Source organism: Epinephelus moara, chromosome 24 (assembly GCF_006386435.1).
Source record: "Epinephelus moara isolate mb chromosome 24, YSFRI_EMoa_1.0, whole genome shotgun sequence".
In the NCBI taxonomy this organism is placed as follows: Eukaryota; Metazoa; Chordata; class Actinopteri; order Perciformes; family Serranidae; genus Epinephelus; species Epinephelus moara.
In genome coordinates this window covers 46441659-46456506 of record NC_065529.1, presented here as the reverse complement: position 1 = coordinate 46456506, position 14848 = coordinate 46441659, and the positions used below count along the sequence as shown (strand labels likewise).

The window sequence follows — 14848 nt, the reverse complement described above, 5'->3', positions numbered from 1 at the left end:
AAAAGTTGTGGATGGTGCCAATGGAACCGTTCCATACCGTCCCCATGTTTGGTCCCCCCTCTGTTGGGGTACCTAGCACACAGATCTGGTACTAAAAGGTGGAGCTGTGAACACTGCAGTCTGATTGGTCAGTAGAGGACGGTCACTCTGCTCAGGGCTGAGTTGTGTCTGGTTTTGAGGCTCGTGTAACCACTGTTCATACCGGGGAGAGTTTTACAGTAGTTTAATGTAACTGTAAAATAAAAGGATGTTTTGCTGCCTCTCGCAGCCCGTTTAGACTGAGAAAAAAAAACTGCCAGCAATTCCCTGATTTTAAAAGTGAAGCTGCTTTATCCAGTGTTTTTACTAGTTTAAATTAACTGGTCTGTTTGAGACCTCTGCAGATCATTCAGCTCCCGAAACAGCAACCCAGTCTCATTCCGAAGTCGTCAAATACCACCAACGAAAAAAGCCGTCCTTTCAAGTCAGCATGATACGGGCTGGTCGCATTGATTGTTTAATGGCGTCCGTCGGCGTTAGGGGGAAACATGGCAGGACAACAGCAAAAGTCAAGGGGGTGGAAGTCCAAGTAGTGTGTGCGAGAGAGGTGGCAGATGGTTCCAACAACCACCGACTTTCACCCGGGAGGCTGGTGTTCGCTTCACTTAATATTGTAAAGCCAAGCCCTGTTCTTTTTTCTTAAACCCAATCATGTGCTTTTGTTGTTGAAGGAAAAACGTCAATTTGCAGTGTTGTACCGACGTAGTGCATTTACTATGAAAGAGACTGTATGCAAACTGTACATTTCCTGTGAAAACCATAGTATATTTTTAAAACGGACAATGCATGTTACAGGCTGAAGTTGTCACAGCGTCCCAGAACATCAACAACCAACGCACCCAGGGTACCTTGCACGTCATATCTCGACGTGGAAAGTCCAAGACCAAACGTCGATAGGTGACGAGGTCTGACTGAGAATGTGTTGGAAACAATGAACACTGAAGGAATCCTGAGAGTTCACGCTTGGCACACTTAGCACTGGTTGCAGTCTACAATAGTGTTGCGTCGTTCGTGTTCGAGCCTCAGTTAGTGTTGTGTCGTTCGCAAACGAATCGTACAAAAGAATGAACCTGTTGAGTGAACGTACTGAACTGAATCACTTCTGGAACTGATTCGTTCATTTCTCAGTTCAGTTGAGCTCAGCAGCGAGCATGCAGGCCGGAGTGGAACTGCCGATTGGGTCCGTGCAAATGATGAATCACTCAAGAGTCGGGAGGCAGCCAGGGTGCAGGGAGGGACTGCCTACCACGTGACAAATCACTCAGTGAACGAAGCACTCGGTGAACGACGTAACCCCGATCCGTGAGTGATTCAAATCACTTCTTCTCAGCGAAACACCTTCATAGGGTGAGTGATTCAAATCACTTCTTCTCAGCGAAACACCTTCATAGGGACCGTTTTCTCCAAGCTAACGGCTAATGTACCCAGGAGTCAAGCCACATGAACACAATCACACACCTCCCCATTGTTTTAACAGACTTCGTTTCCAGATATACAAACTTAAAACGTTAGGCTGGCCAGTAATTAGGCTTACCAATGCAGGGCAGATGCAGCAGCAGCTCAGCCATGTATCAGTTCAGTGAGTCGGTAGATGTCACTAAAGTCTACACACGGCTTCTTTAATTTGTGTGTCCACCATAATAAAAGATCCTCATTGACTTTGCATTGGCGTTGTTTTCAAGTTGCCAGCATGTAGTGTTGATAAATTTTGTGCCCACAACCAGGTAATGCGTTAAGCGTTCGTAAACAATGTCACGTATGTTTATAAGACCAGGTCGTATTCAGTGTTTTACAGTGTGGTGAGTGATAGCAGAACGCTCAACAAATCTCCATCTGACTGATGAAACTCTGAGTAAACAATACACAAGATGAGGCTGCCGAGTCTTCTACGTCCTGCTGACTGTGCCAGTGGTCAATTTTGGAGGAATTCAGACTCATTAGCAAATGAAGGCTTCATTATTGTACAACACCAGAGAGGAGAGACAGTGGTGGCAGTAGCTTGAGAGGTTAAAGAAGCTGGCGTCTGACCAGAGGGTTGTTGGTTTAGAGCCTGAGATCCGCAGGGAAAATCTTTTTTCCCATCAACAGCTCCAGTTGAAGTGAAGACATGTAACTGCTGCAGTAGACTGCGGTCGCACTGGGCAGCTCTTATTAAGGTATGAATGTCTGGAGTCGCCGCAAAAGCCTCATTAAAATGTTGCAAAATGGGGAAGAGCTCAGATTACATGCTGACGATCAGGATTTTATTCCTCATATATTTTTATGCAACACTTTATGTAATATTTTTCAGTCCTCTGTCATGGATGTGACGAAACCACAGAATTGTACACCCCACACCAATTGTGCACGTGTTTGTTACATGAAACCATTCGCTAACAGTCTGGTGTTTGCAATAAGCAAGTCATTATAGCATTTGTAGCGTGCAACCAGAAACACTTTAAAAACACAAATGGATGCAAGAAGTATCGCACTAGGGAATCTAGATTACATAAAGACCACTCACAACAAACGCCACTCTGTTTTCATCTGAAGTTGAGGACATAATGGCACCTCAGATTCTTATACATAAACACACACACATAGCTGCGCCTGCTCTTCAGCTCAGCAGGCAGATCTGCGTTGGCATCATAAAGCGGTTGTGGCATCTTGGTATTTTCTGGCCATCTGTTCGGCTCTCTTGTATAACACATCCCTCTGGGCTGTAATTTTTAACCTCTACAATGGGTCACTTGTTGGAGAATAAGGACACAGGGCATTCATGTTTTTTGCATAGTAATTTCAATTCTTGGCTTTGCATCTCAGTGAAATCCAGACAAATAAGTTGGCCGTGTGGGTGCTCCTGCCTGTGTGTCTACTCTCTGTTTATGCTGTTTATATGTGTTGGGCATCGTCAGCTGGATGGTTACTGAACAGTTTCAGCTCCCAGCAGGCTGTCACCACATAAACACTGGTACTGCAGGATCACAATGTCCGACACATAAAGCATCTGAGGGAACACCCAGAGGGGCCGTGTGTTTTTAAAGCATCTGAGGGAACACCCAGAGGGGCCGTGTGTTTTTCTTCTGATTCTTAGTTTGCTTTCAGACCTAGAGTCGTCTCCTTTGGTCTGAATCAGGGACTTATTTTGTTCCAAAGTTGTATAATTGCCTAGAGTTGGTTCGTGTTCTCACGGCAGCATTTACAAGCGGACCAGATCAAATGCCTTGTGTGAGAAAGCTGCTCTTGATTGGTCAGAATTTCCATGTGGGAAAAATCCAGGAAGTAAAGCAAACGTTGAAGAAGAGTACACTTGCAAGATAAATGTGACACTTTCTAATGTCACAATGGAGGGACAACTACGCAGGTTGATTTTAGCGCTGCTCATCGTGGACTATATTGCTGTCATTGTTCATTTTAGTCAAACCATACAGTTTGAAAACGAGGCGCGGCTCCAACTAGAAAACAATGTTTTGATGCATTGGATGTGCTGAATGTGCATATTAAGGCAGTACAGGAGGAGGTGCACATTAATAATCCTCCAGGACTGTAACATGCTCATGTTTAACCCAAACAATGTGTCATGTGACTGCAGTTGCTTCACATCCAGGTCGGAACACGTTCTCACCACAAACCAACCGCACCAGAGTTCACTTGTAACCGGACTGAGACCACCTCTTCAAGAAGGTCTCAGTCTGGTTGTTTTGGTGCACACCTGAGTGAGATTGCTGTGTTCACACCTGCCCAAATGAACCGCACTGAGGGGGCAAATAAAAGAAAAACACAACATTAAGTTACAGATCCAGGTTACAGGCATCAACAGGCAGGAAGGGGGAGTCGAACTGAGACGATTTCAGGCTTACCTCTAATTATCATCAGCCAAATCGTAAATGTGCTTCATCTGTTTGTTTCAGTAAAATCAGTAATGAGCTGTTGATGACAAACAGCATGCAGACCGGTGGTTCCTGCGGTTTTCTGAGCTGCTGTTGTCTGATTTACAGCTGGAGTGTTTATAAGACTTCAGAGACAGAGACAGTAAAGTTGGTTCAGTCCAACCCCGCCGGCTAATAAAAGGTACAAAAAACCACGACGATTAAATAAAGTAACCAGAACCAAGAGTTGAAATCACATCACTCCAGTTTCAGCCTCTTTACACTGGCTCCCAGTGTGTTTCAGAATAGATTTTAAGATTTCACTGACTACTCTTCATGGTCTCTATTCAAGCTAAATCTCTGACCTCATAGTGCCGTACACACCAGGATGTACTTTGAGGTCCTCAGCCAGAGGTCTTTTGTCTGTTCCAGAGGCCCGGCTGAAAACGTGAGGGGACAGAGTGTTTGCTGTCAGCGCCTCGAGGCTCTGGAACATCATCTGGGAAATCAGATCGGCCGGGTCAGTGATCCCAAACCCAGGACGGAGCCCTTCTGTGTGCAGTCTGCATGTTCTCCCTGTGTCAGCGTGGGTTTCCTCCAGGTGCTCCAGCTTCCTCCCACAGTCCAAAGACATGCAGGTTAATTGGTGACTCTAAATTGTCCGTAGGTGTGAATGTGAGTGTGAATGGTTGTCTGTCTCTATGTGTCAGCCCTGTGATAGTCTGGAGACCTTGTCATGGGGAGGTGGAGCCTGCCTGAAGACCTGAGGGCCGCAGAGAGTGGTGATGTTTTTAAAAGCAAACTCAAGACCTACCTAATTGAACTTTAGGTCTTTCTTTTATTCTGTATGTATTATTATTGTGCATCTGTTTATTTATTCATGTCTATTAATCTGTTTTTTAACTGGCAAATTCTTCTATTTTCTTATTTATTCACTGACTGATTTAAAATTGTTCTCTATTTTGAGTTTTTATCCTGACTCTGGTGTTTCCCCACTGACGATAGCATTTCCTCAGTTCCTGTTTTTATTTTCAGTTTTGTTGTGAGTGCTGTTTTATTGTTTTTATTGTGTGAAGCACTTTGTGTTGCATTTTGTTTGTATGAAAAGTGCTATATATAATCAAGTTTGATTGACTGATGGTGGATGGGGTGACCAGTGGTTGCTTTTCCACCAGGTTTTGTGCAGCAGAACGTGGGTATTTTAAACCAAAACATGATCTTCTGTAACGATAACAAAGTGATTTTGTGCCTAAACCTTACCACAGGTTAACCACAGTGTTGTTAGAAATGAAAACGGATGCGATGGAATGGACAAGCAGCTCAAAACAAAGACAAAAGCTGAACAAGATTGACATTAACATTTGACGAATATGTACAGAAAAATACATGCAGGAGTAGATATAGAATGTTTAACTGCCTCCATAGTGTAAACATGCTTAGATCATGTTTGACAGCTTTTTACCTGTTCTATTAAATACATTTATGTAAATGCCGTGTTAGACACAGAGCCCTGGTTGATACAGAGCTGTTTAGTTGATTTGATGTGACTGAAAGTATGATGAAGTTTGAGAGCACCTTTGCCTTTTTTAAAATGTTTTTATCCCAGGAAGCTTCACTGACCTGCAGCTTCTGACACTGTGAAGTGAACAGCTGAAGCCTTTACCCTTACTTTGTCGCCCCCTGTGGTGGTGAAACGTAATTGAAATTGTGTATGATCTGAATTATATCTCAAAAAGCAGTTGCTGAATAGTAGTGCACCAGTGTTGATGTCTGACAACACTCAGACACGCAGAAATAAAGTTCCGAAATACAAACCTGTCCCTCACTGTGCAGGTTTTTCATTCATTGTTCCAGCCTCCGTTTATGCAGGGTGATGTATTTGACTCTTTTTTTGCAAAAGCAACGATCAGACATTTCGATAAACAACCTACAAATCAAAAGAGAGATGAAACATCAGCTGCTGTCGGCATCAAACTTGCGTCCACCCACAAGGACAACGTGTGCATGTCACTGAAAGGAAGTACAAATCAAACAGAAACTCTGTGTTCACATGGCAGCACTTTTGTTGTTCCTGTTTGTGCGTGCACACATAAGGAACACACACACACACACACACACACACACACACACACACACACACACACACACAAAGTAAGGTACATGTGCAATGTACAGTATATGGTCAGACAAAGAGGATAGCGGGGATTTAGCAATGATGTCACGTGCGTGTTCTGCCAGGCAGCCGTGACATGTTATGTAACACACGACACACACACACACACTCTGTTAAACTGTCCAACATGTCGACAGACTCGGGGGAATGAGTGGGAAATACAATCTGATGAGGACCCCGCTCCTCCCCACGGAGCAGACCCAACTCTATGTTTTTATTTCCTGTAGTCTGCAGAAAAGCTCGTTTTAACAACAGTCTCACTTTTCACAGGTTTAAAATGTATCACATGAAACCTCGAAAGTGCAAACACACACACACACACACACACACACACATACATACATACACACACACACACACACACACACACACACATATATATACTCCGTACCAGCAGCAGCTNAACATTTAAGTGTGGAAAACATGCAAAAAAGTAAGAAATCAGGAAGGGGGCAAACACTTTTTCACACCACTGTATATACTCTGTACCAGCAGCAGCTATGGAAACATTTGCCTGTTAAAGTGTCAGAACTGCTGGTGCTTTATTATCTTATTGAACCTGCCCAGTTGCTCAGGTCCCGTTACTGTCAGTTAAAGAAGTTGGTGATGCAGCTGCATTCAAGGACACTTCACGTCACTTGGTAAAAGCAGCACACAGGGATTCAGGTCAATGTGGGTTTCCAAGGAGAGTTTTTGTCTCACATACAGCACATATGGATGTATAAAGAGAAGTGGATACAGCGCTGGAGGAGGGCCGCCGTTCCTTCTGATGAAAGTGGCACATAAAGCCAAAAATACAAATTTTCCACAGTATGAAATTCACCTGGATCTTCCACACTGTGCGGCCCATAGAGCAAGGACACTTGAAGCTTACAGCCGAAATACATGGGACATCATGGACGCGACGTGACACATGTGCCACAGCATGCCTGCAGTGGAGCACGTCCATAAGCTGCACACGACATTTCTCCGTTCTGAAAGTCACATGTCACATTACGCGATTGTGGAATCATAAAATCGTGCTGTGACTTGGCCGACAGACATGACACACAACACGATGGTCCACACCAATCATCCCCAGTTGTCTTTCTCAACGTGTGTGATGTCATCGGGTTATTCTTGTCCTATTTTTATTACTTTTACTATTATTTCAGTCACTGTGTCTGTTCATGTGCCAGCCGACATGTTGTTGTAGTAACGTAGAAAGCGCCAGCAGATGGCAGGAGCTACATTTAAAGCACCGTACGCAAACATACAAGTCACTGAATCCTCCTCAACATGTTCCTGCAAATGTTTCACAATAAAAGCCTGTTTAGAAAAAGAAGGGATTCTCTCAACTGAAGTTATAAGGGGCTTTTAATTTGAAACAGATACAGGAAGTGTTGAGTTTGAAATGACGGCGCGTTACATTAACTTTATCAAAGCAACGGGAGCGGATATAAAGCAAAAATATAAAGATACAGTGGGATTAATAAATAACGGCCTGTTTATAATGTAGTCTGTTTCAAATGAAGCTGGTAGCCTCTGCAGTTGTGGTGAGTAAAAGCCACTGTTTTAAATTTTCTTACTTTATGTCCGTCTCCATTATGAAGAAGTAACATTGTTTGCTAGCTTGATGCTAATGGCAGTACTCAGCGGGTTGACAAAGTGCTTCTGCTGTTTCACACCATCATTTTTCCCTTTTTACTCCTTGTGGTAACATCCCTAGAGGAAGTATCAAAAACCCTGGGGTGTTGTTGTCATACAGTTTCCACGGCAGCAGATCACTCTGTGTTTCTACTGGTCAAAGTGACGGCTGTGACGGGAGAAGTCGTGAACAACAAAAAGATAATCAAACATGCTAGACTTTCTGTTGGAACGTCTTGAGGCATTCCAGACGTGGCGTCAGTTGTCGTCTGCTATGACAGACTACATGAGATGAAACGATGGATTAGTGTGTACGACACTCATTGTTGTCCATGATCCGAGCTGACACCGTACGTTGCTGCGTCGGGCTAGAATCGGCTGATCTTGTGTGGTGTGAACGAGGCATTACGCAACCGGTCTATTTTTCTTTTCCCTGCATCCAACTCTGTGACCTTTAAACAGGTCAAAACTACATAAAACTGTGAAATAAATCGTACAGTCTGTTTAAAAATGAAAAAAAAGTCAATGGGAAAAAGTCTTTTTGGACTCAATGGCATCACATGACCAACCTGGAAATTGTAATTCAACTTTTGGCCACCATCTGACGAGACGGGGCTTTGGAACGATGTTTGAGCTGCTTGGACGGAGACGGACGGCATTTTGTGGCAGTGCGTCGTTGCTTCACACTGGGAAAGGAGCCAAAATTAGCACGCCACCTGAATGTCATATTACTATAACTGCCAGTCGCAGCTGATCAGAGCTGGAGCCAATAGATATCCGTGACTCCCGCAAAACCATTTGCCCCTGGAATGAATTCTGATTGTAACCATTCTCATTAAAGAAGTCAGATGTTGGTGGGTTTTTTGTCCACTGGGAAAGGAGCTTCACGCTGATGTTACATAACGGATGAGTGTTGAGTTAAACACACAAACACTAGTTTTGTTACACTGCTGAGTGTTAAATACAGAAACAGGCGGCAGAACGTTGGAGGCTGGTGATATTTCTGACAGCTCCACGAGAGACGCAGAGTGTGAGTTGATTTTATTAATTCAAGGACGCCGTTTGTGTATATGTTTGTCGCATGTCTGTCCCAGCGGCAGATTTAGTGTGTGCGTGTGCCTATGTGCGCTACGTGTCCTTGTGTCTGCAGTTATTCCTGTCCACAAAGTGTCACCACGGGACAGACCGTGAGAGTCTTTTTTCAATTCTTCTTATCAACTCTGCTACTACAGTTACAGTCAGGCAACACTGCCAGGGTTACAGGAAACAAGTTTAACCTTGATGTGAACGTTTAACACCTTGTCTGAAAGCAGCACATCAGCTGCAGCACGAACAAGTTATTTTCTATATTAACAATGAAAGTGGTTGCTCTGCAGCTCCACTCAACATTTCATCTTTATTTAGGGGCTGTTCTTTACTTATCAGAGGAGGGGGGGGGGCTCCCTGAGTGACTGACAGAAAATGCTTGACCCTCCCTCCACTATAAATTAGTTATTAGATTTTTTAAACTTATCCTCTGATGTTTGAAAGTTAAAAGTTAAAGTTGGAGACAAAATCCTGGAGTTGAAAAAACCCTTGGTTTTCACTCCTGTCATGCTGCTGCTTAGTTCACACAAACGACCAAACTTTAAACGAGACAGAATAAAGTGATTCTGATGAAATCTCACCACCAATTGGCTCAGATTAGGTTTTGTTTTCTTTCCGACTGAAGTCTTCGTCACACATGATGTGTCCAAAGACTGTCAGAAATTTGAAAATCCAACAATTTTTTTGTTTGTTACAGTTTCTGAATTTGGAGTTTGGACGGCATGTTTTCGTAAAGAAATTCCACAGCAAAATTAATATAAAATACAACCTTTTTAATAGCACAATAAATCAAAAATAAAAATAACAATAAATGTGGGACACATCTGTAAGGGGCCAGCTTTTTCGCAAAAAATATATTTTACATTTTTACACCAATGTTATCAGTAGGTAGTGTTAGTTTTAGATTTTGAAGGCTTTCAACAAATGTTTTAATTATTTAAAGTTGTGAATTCTTGTTTGGATCAAAGGTGTTTTTTTAAAACGTTTAAAAAAAAAAGAAATTTCATACACATAAATCCCTTAAAAATAACGTTTCTCCCCAGAAACTAAATAAGTGTGTTAGGTTAGAATTTTAAATGTTGTTTTGGTTGGATGTGATTCGTCCCAGTTCTCAGAAACGGGTGCTCTACTGTACCCCGGAAATCCAGAATTCTCGCTAGAGCACAATTTGAATTTGCTCAGCGAGTCACTCTGGCAATCAGTAATGATGCTCATTACCCATGCCCTTGGAGCCGAGCTGCACCAATCACATCGGTGTATCTGATATAGGTGGGCCAGAGGCGAGTTAAACAGATGACGACAGCACTGCGACGGCGAAGTCCGGAATCAGTCAGTAAACATTGCAAGATGGCTACGGATGAACACCAGTTGTTTGAAACAGCTTTGGCCGCTACAATGAACGAGTTAGACTTGGCTTTTTCTCTAAAAGAGGAACAGAAGACGGCGCTCGAATCTTTCCTTTGCAAGAAGAACGTTTTTGCTGTTTTGCCAACCGGATACGGCAAGAGTCTAATCTACCAGTTAGCTCCGCTGGTAGCTCTGGATACGTCACTCCGTGTATTGTTCTGATTGGTCGTAGTGTTATCCAATTGCGTGCAGGGATATTTACAAATGCATGCTTGGTGCCGCCCCTCGAGTTGGGCCATTTGCATTACTCATGGCTTTTCTCATGGATTTCCAAGCCAGCTCTACGGATGAAAATGGGTGAAAATATGAGAGGGTAGGTGTCATTCTCCCAGTCACACGCTCACCTCTCTAACAAGCGGGCGCTGGGGGAAAACTGACAGGAGCAGATTTAAATAACTTCGGCTTCATCAGAGACACCGTCACCCTGAGTGAGAATGCCGAGCGATGTGGCCTCCTCACACCAGAGCTCCAGTGATTAGGACGCAAAAAATATCTCTGACACCAGCGTGAAGACATGTCAGGCATGAAGTCATTTGTTGACTGACTCGAGGAACTGGGTGACATAATGTTTGAGGACTGTCGTGTCCATCAGGACCTCAGAGTGCCGCTGGAATGTGCCGAACATGACAAACTGGTGAAGAAGGAATAAAGTTATTTTACATGGAGCTGACAGTCTAGTCACTTACATCATTTGTGTTTACATCCAACAAAATATCCATCAGGACAGACCAGAGGACAAGAAGGCTCAAATCTCTGACACAGTAATCGTCTCTGCTAAGTTCCTACTGCCATGTACAGGCCAACTGTTGGGGGGGGGTCAAAGGGTACAGATGACCCCGGGCCAAGGCTGCAAAGGTCTATGGTCGACCTTTAAATTAGATCAAGTACAACAATTTCCTGACTGACTTCAATCACTGACAACACAATTTATATAAGGCCCGCTTCTCAAATCACACGATTGGACAATGGTAGAAGCTGGTAAGTGGAATTGTTTTAAATAAATTTGTTTTTAACAGTCATCACTCAGTTTGACTAACGTCTCCAACAGGCCTCATTTACAAACATTTAGCAGCAGGACGATGCTGAGCTCCTCATTAACGTGCATTAAGGTCTTGTCCTTTTGATGTTACATCACAGTAACTGTCCCTTGGAGCTCGCTCTGTACGGTGATAATGGGCTGTGATGGTGATGTGGCAAGACAGGCGGTGCAGCAGAGTACCGCTGGCATCAACAAAATGCTTCATATTCCCAGTAAAAGAACCTCCTCCGGGTTTGAGCTTCTTTTATTCAAATGCTGCGGCTGCAGACGCAAAAATTAAAGACAAGAAGAACTTAGAGATTTCCATCCAGCCACAGTTTTTATGAAGAGTCAGCATCTGTCTGCCAGATGTGGAGGAGGAAAAATGACCTAACAATCAATACATAAATAAAGGAAGAAATAAATAAATTAAAAAATACTTAAATAAATAAAGGAATAATAAAAGCTGAAATAAACATATTTATAAAAAATTAAATAAATAAAAGCAGGTCAGGACCTCCTGCCTCAGTAAAATATACAGACAGAAATACAGAAATTAATAAATGTAGCTGTGCTAAAATATCAAAACAAAAAACAAAACTATGTATTGGTTTATGTTCTGTTTAATTATCAACTTTATTTATGCATTTATCTATTTATTTCCGTATTTATTTAAACATATATTTTTTAAATTTTCATTTATTTTTATATTTATTTCAGCTGTTATTTTTTCTTTTATTTATTTTCATAATTATTCATACAGGCATGTATTTATTTCCATATTTATTTTTTTATTCCTGTATTTTCCTTTCATTTGATTATTTGCGTATTTCTTTATTTACACATTTATATATTAATTTTATTTTTATATTTATTTCAGCTGTTACTTTTTCTTTTATTTATTTCCATAATTATTCAGACATACATGTATTTATTTCCATATTTTTTTTTATTTCTGTATTTTTTCCCCATTTGTTTATTTATTTATTTACACATTTATATTTTTATTCATTTTTTAATTTATTTCAGCTGTTATTTTTTCTTTTATTTATTATTTATTTCCATAATTATTCATACATATTTATTTCCATATTTATTTTTTATTCCTGTATTTTTTTCCATTCATTTATTTGCATATTTATCTATTTAGTTTTGGTTGAGGTCATTTTTCATTCTCCACAGGTGCTGCTTTCAGGTCAATTAAAACTTCCTTTGCCATGATGGTAATGAGCAGACAGGTTTATTTTCCTTTTAAGGAAGATGTGAAACTACAACAGTTAAATATCTGCTGCAAATATGTCGATGATTCGGCTCAGAAATGGTTTAAATATCAACAGAAATAGTCCCTGTCGATCTGACACAATCTGTGGACGATCCAGAGCAACATGTTGCTTTATATTTTTAAAGCAACATGTTGCTTTATATTTTTAAAGCAACACAAATAAAATTTCCATTGTATTTGAGTGGAGGCCGAAACTATCAACATGACTACATGACACGAGTAGAGGGTGAGAAGATGCTTCTTTGTGTGTTGGGTGAACTGAGCCTTTACAGTGTCAGGTGTGATGCTGAGTTATTGTTCAGAGATGATGTAATTAAATGGGTTTTATTTCAGTGGTGCGGCCGCCTGTCAAAAGTTGACAGTGTTGTTAAACTGGACATCTTGAGAATGAAAATATTTTACAACCAAGTGTTCATGACCAGACACAGAAGGATTATGGGAGTCATTGTTGTGGCCTGTGGTGGCTGAACCTGTGGTTGTTTCTCTTTGTAACCTCCACACAGTATTTAATGTATGAAACTGTATGCGTGTAATGAATTTAGATGAAGATGCATTTTGTTTTGTGCAATATCCTCCTGAGACCCGAACGTTTGTTTGGTATGCATTTTTAATTTCTTCTAGCTATGTGGGATCAGCAGGACCTGCTAAGTATAAAAACTAAACACTGTCAATGGTAATAACGTCCCAGTATCCTTCACTGAGCTGGTGATAAATTCCCAATATCTTTAAATGAGAACTTCCTAATTTACAGTGTCTAGTCTACAAACATGATTAATCAAAACTAAATACGTTTCAACCATAAAATGTGATCAGGTTTGTTCCTTGTCCACTTTTCTGTCGGCTGCCGACTGACTTGGCAGAGATGGCTGCCATCTTGTTTTTGCATGGATTGGTGTATTGTGCTCTTACTGCCACTAGATGGCACAAAAGTGTCCACAAACGAGGACAACAGGTCTGAGTTAAACAGAATGAAGTATAAGGTCCAGTAAACCCAAACTGTGATGTCCTCATGTGAGGACACAGGGTCTCAGGAGGATATTTGCAATGAACATGTTTGTGTTTACATGATTTATATGTGGTTGCCAGAAGTTTGTGGTCTGTGACAACTCCCCAAAATGTATTTATATTAATTCACTGTATTACAGCATCATCTATCCTGATACATACTAGATTATTGATTTTTTTTAATATCTATTAGTGCATCCTTTTTGTCCTGAACATATTTTTAAACCTTACCCCCATTAATGTGATAATAACTGTTAGAAACTGAACTCTTTGTAGGACATTGACTGTATACTTGATGGTCAAAGTTCAGTTTTGTCTTAAGAGAAAAATTGTGGGTAAAGTGAAGCCAGCAGCCTGTACAGACATAATACTGATGGATCACTCTCATCATCATCATCTGTTCAACAGCGCCACACTGTACATGGTTTATTGGGTATACACCGCCATCTAGTGGTCAAAATGCAGAGATACAAGAACTCTGAACATTAGCTCAGATACTCCACTCACAGTAAGTGCAGTTTTAAAGCTACATTCTGACACAGCCCTTCAACAAGGGACAGGCCACATAGATTTGGTAATAAAGCAGGAACCATATAGCTATTTTTTTTTTTACTTCAGTTGTGCTAATTTGATTTTCATTTTGTTCATATACAACCCACCGACAGACCAACTGAACTTGGGCCTTTTAGGGTCTTGTAACTGCTTTCTTTCCACTTTCCAGGTTGGTGATCGAGCCTTGCAAGAATAAACACATTTTTACATTAATAAGCATCTCTGATATGGTGTATTAACCAGAGTGGCAAACTCTAAGGTAGAATTTTGAGTGAGTTTAATTCACAAATGAAGCCTTTTGGAGCATTTTGAGATTAAAATATGACAAAAAACATTAAGTTTTAATTAAAAAATTGTTTTATGCATAATAATATAGTGTATTACATTGTTAGATGAGAGCTGGTGAAGGTGGAGCTAGTTTTAATTTAATTGGTATAGTTAAAGGCTAAAGTGAACAGACATGTTTTAGCTTTCTTTAAAAAATATTAACTGAGCTAGCTCCCCTGATCTCTGCAGGTAGTGTGTTCAATAGCTTTATGGCGTAATCGTTTTGTCTCTTAAAATGTCAGAAAATTATGAAAAATAATCATTAAACTTTCAAACAGTCCACACTGATATTCAGATGTATTTTTGTTCGACCAAAAACCCAAAACGTAAAGATATTTTGTTTCATTTCACAGAAAAAATTTGCAAATTAATCTACTGTAAATTGACTAACGGTTGAAGCTCTATTGTTCATTAGTGACTGAGAACAAACTGACCTGTAGGTGAAGTTTTAATCGGTGTTAATTTTCACACAACACTTGAAAGAC

General features: G+C 40.9%; 1 long non-coding RNA gene across 1 annotated transcript in view; it reads right to left on the bottom strand.

The window, feature by feature from the left end:
• LOC126386840 (uncharacterized) overlaps positions 1 to 3154 on the bottom strand; it is a 191900-nt gene extending 188746 nt beyond the window's left edge. The window contains exon 1 of the long non-coding RNA XR_007569541.1: positions 3126 to 3154. This is a non-coding gene — a long non-coding RNA (uncharacterized LOC126386840). The remainder of the gene's footprint in view (positions 1 to 3125) is intronic.
• Between the last annotated feature and the right edge of the window lie 11694 nt (positions 3155 to 14848).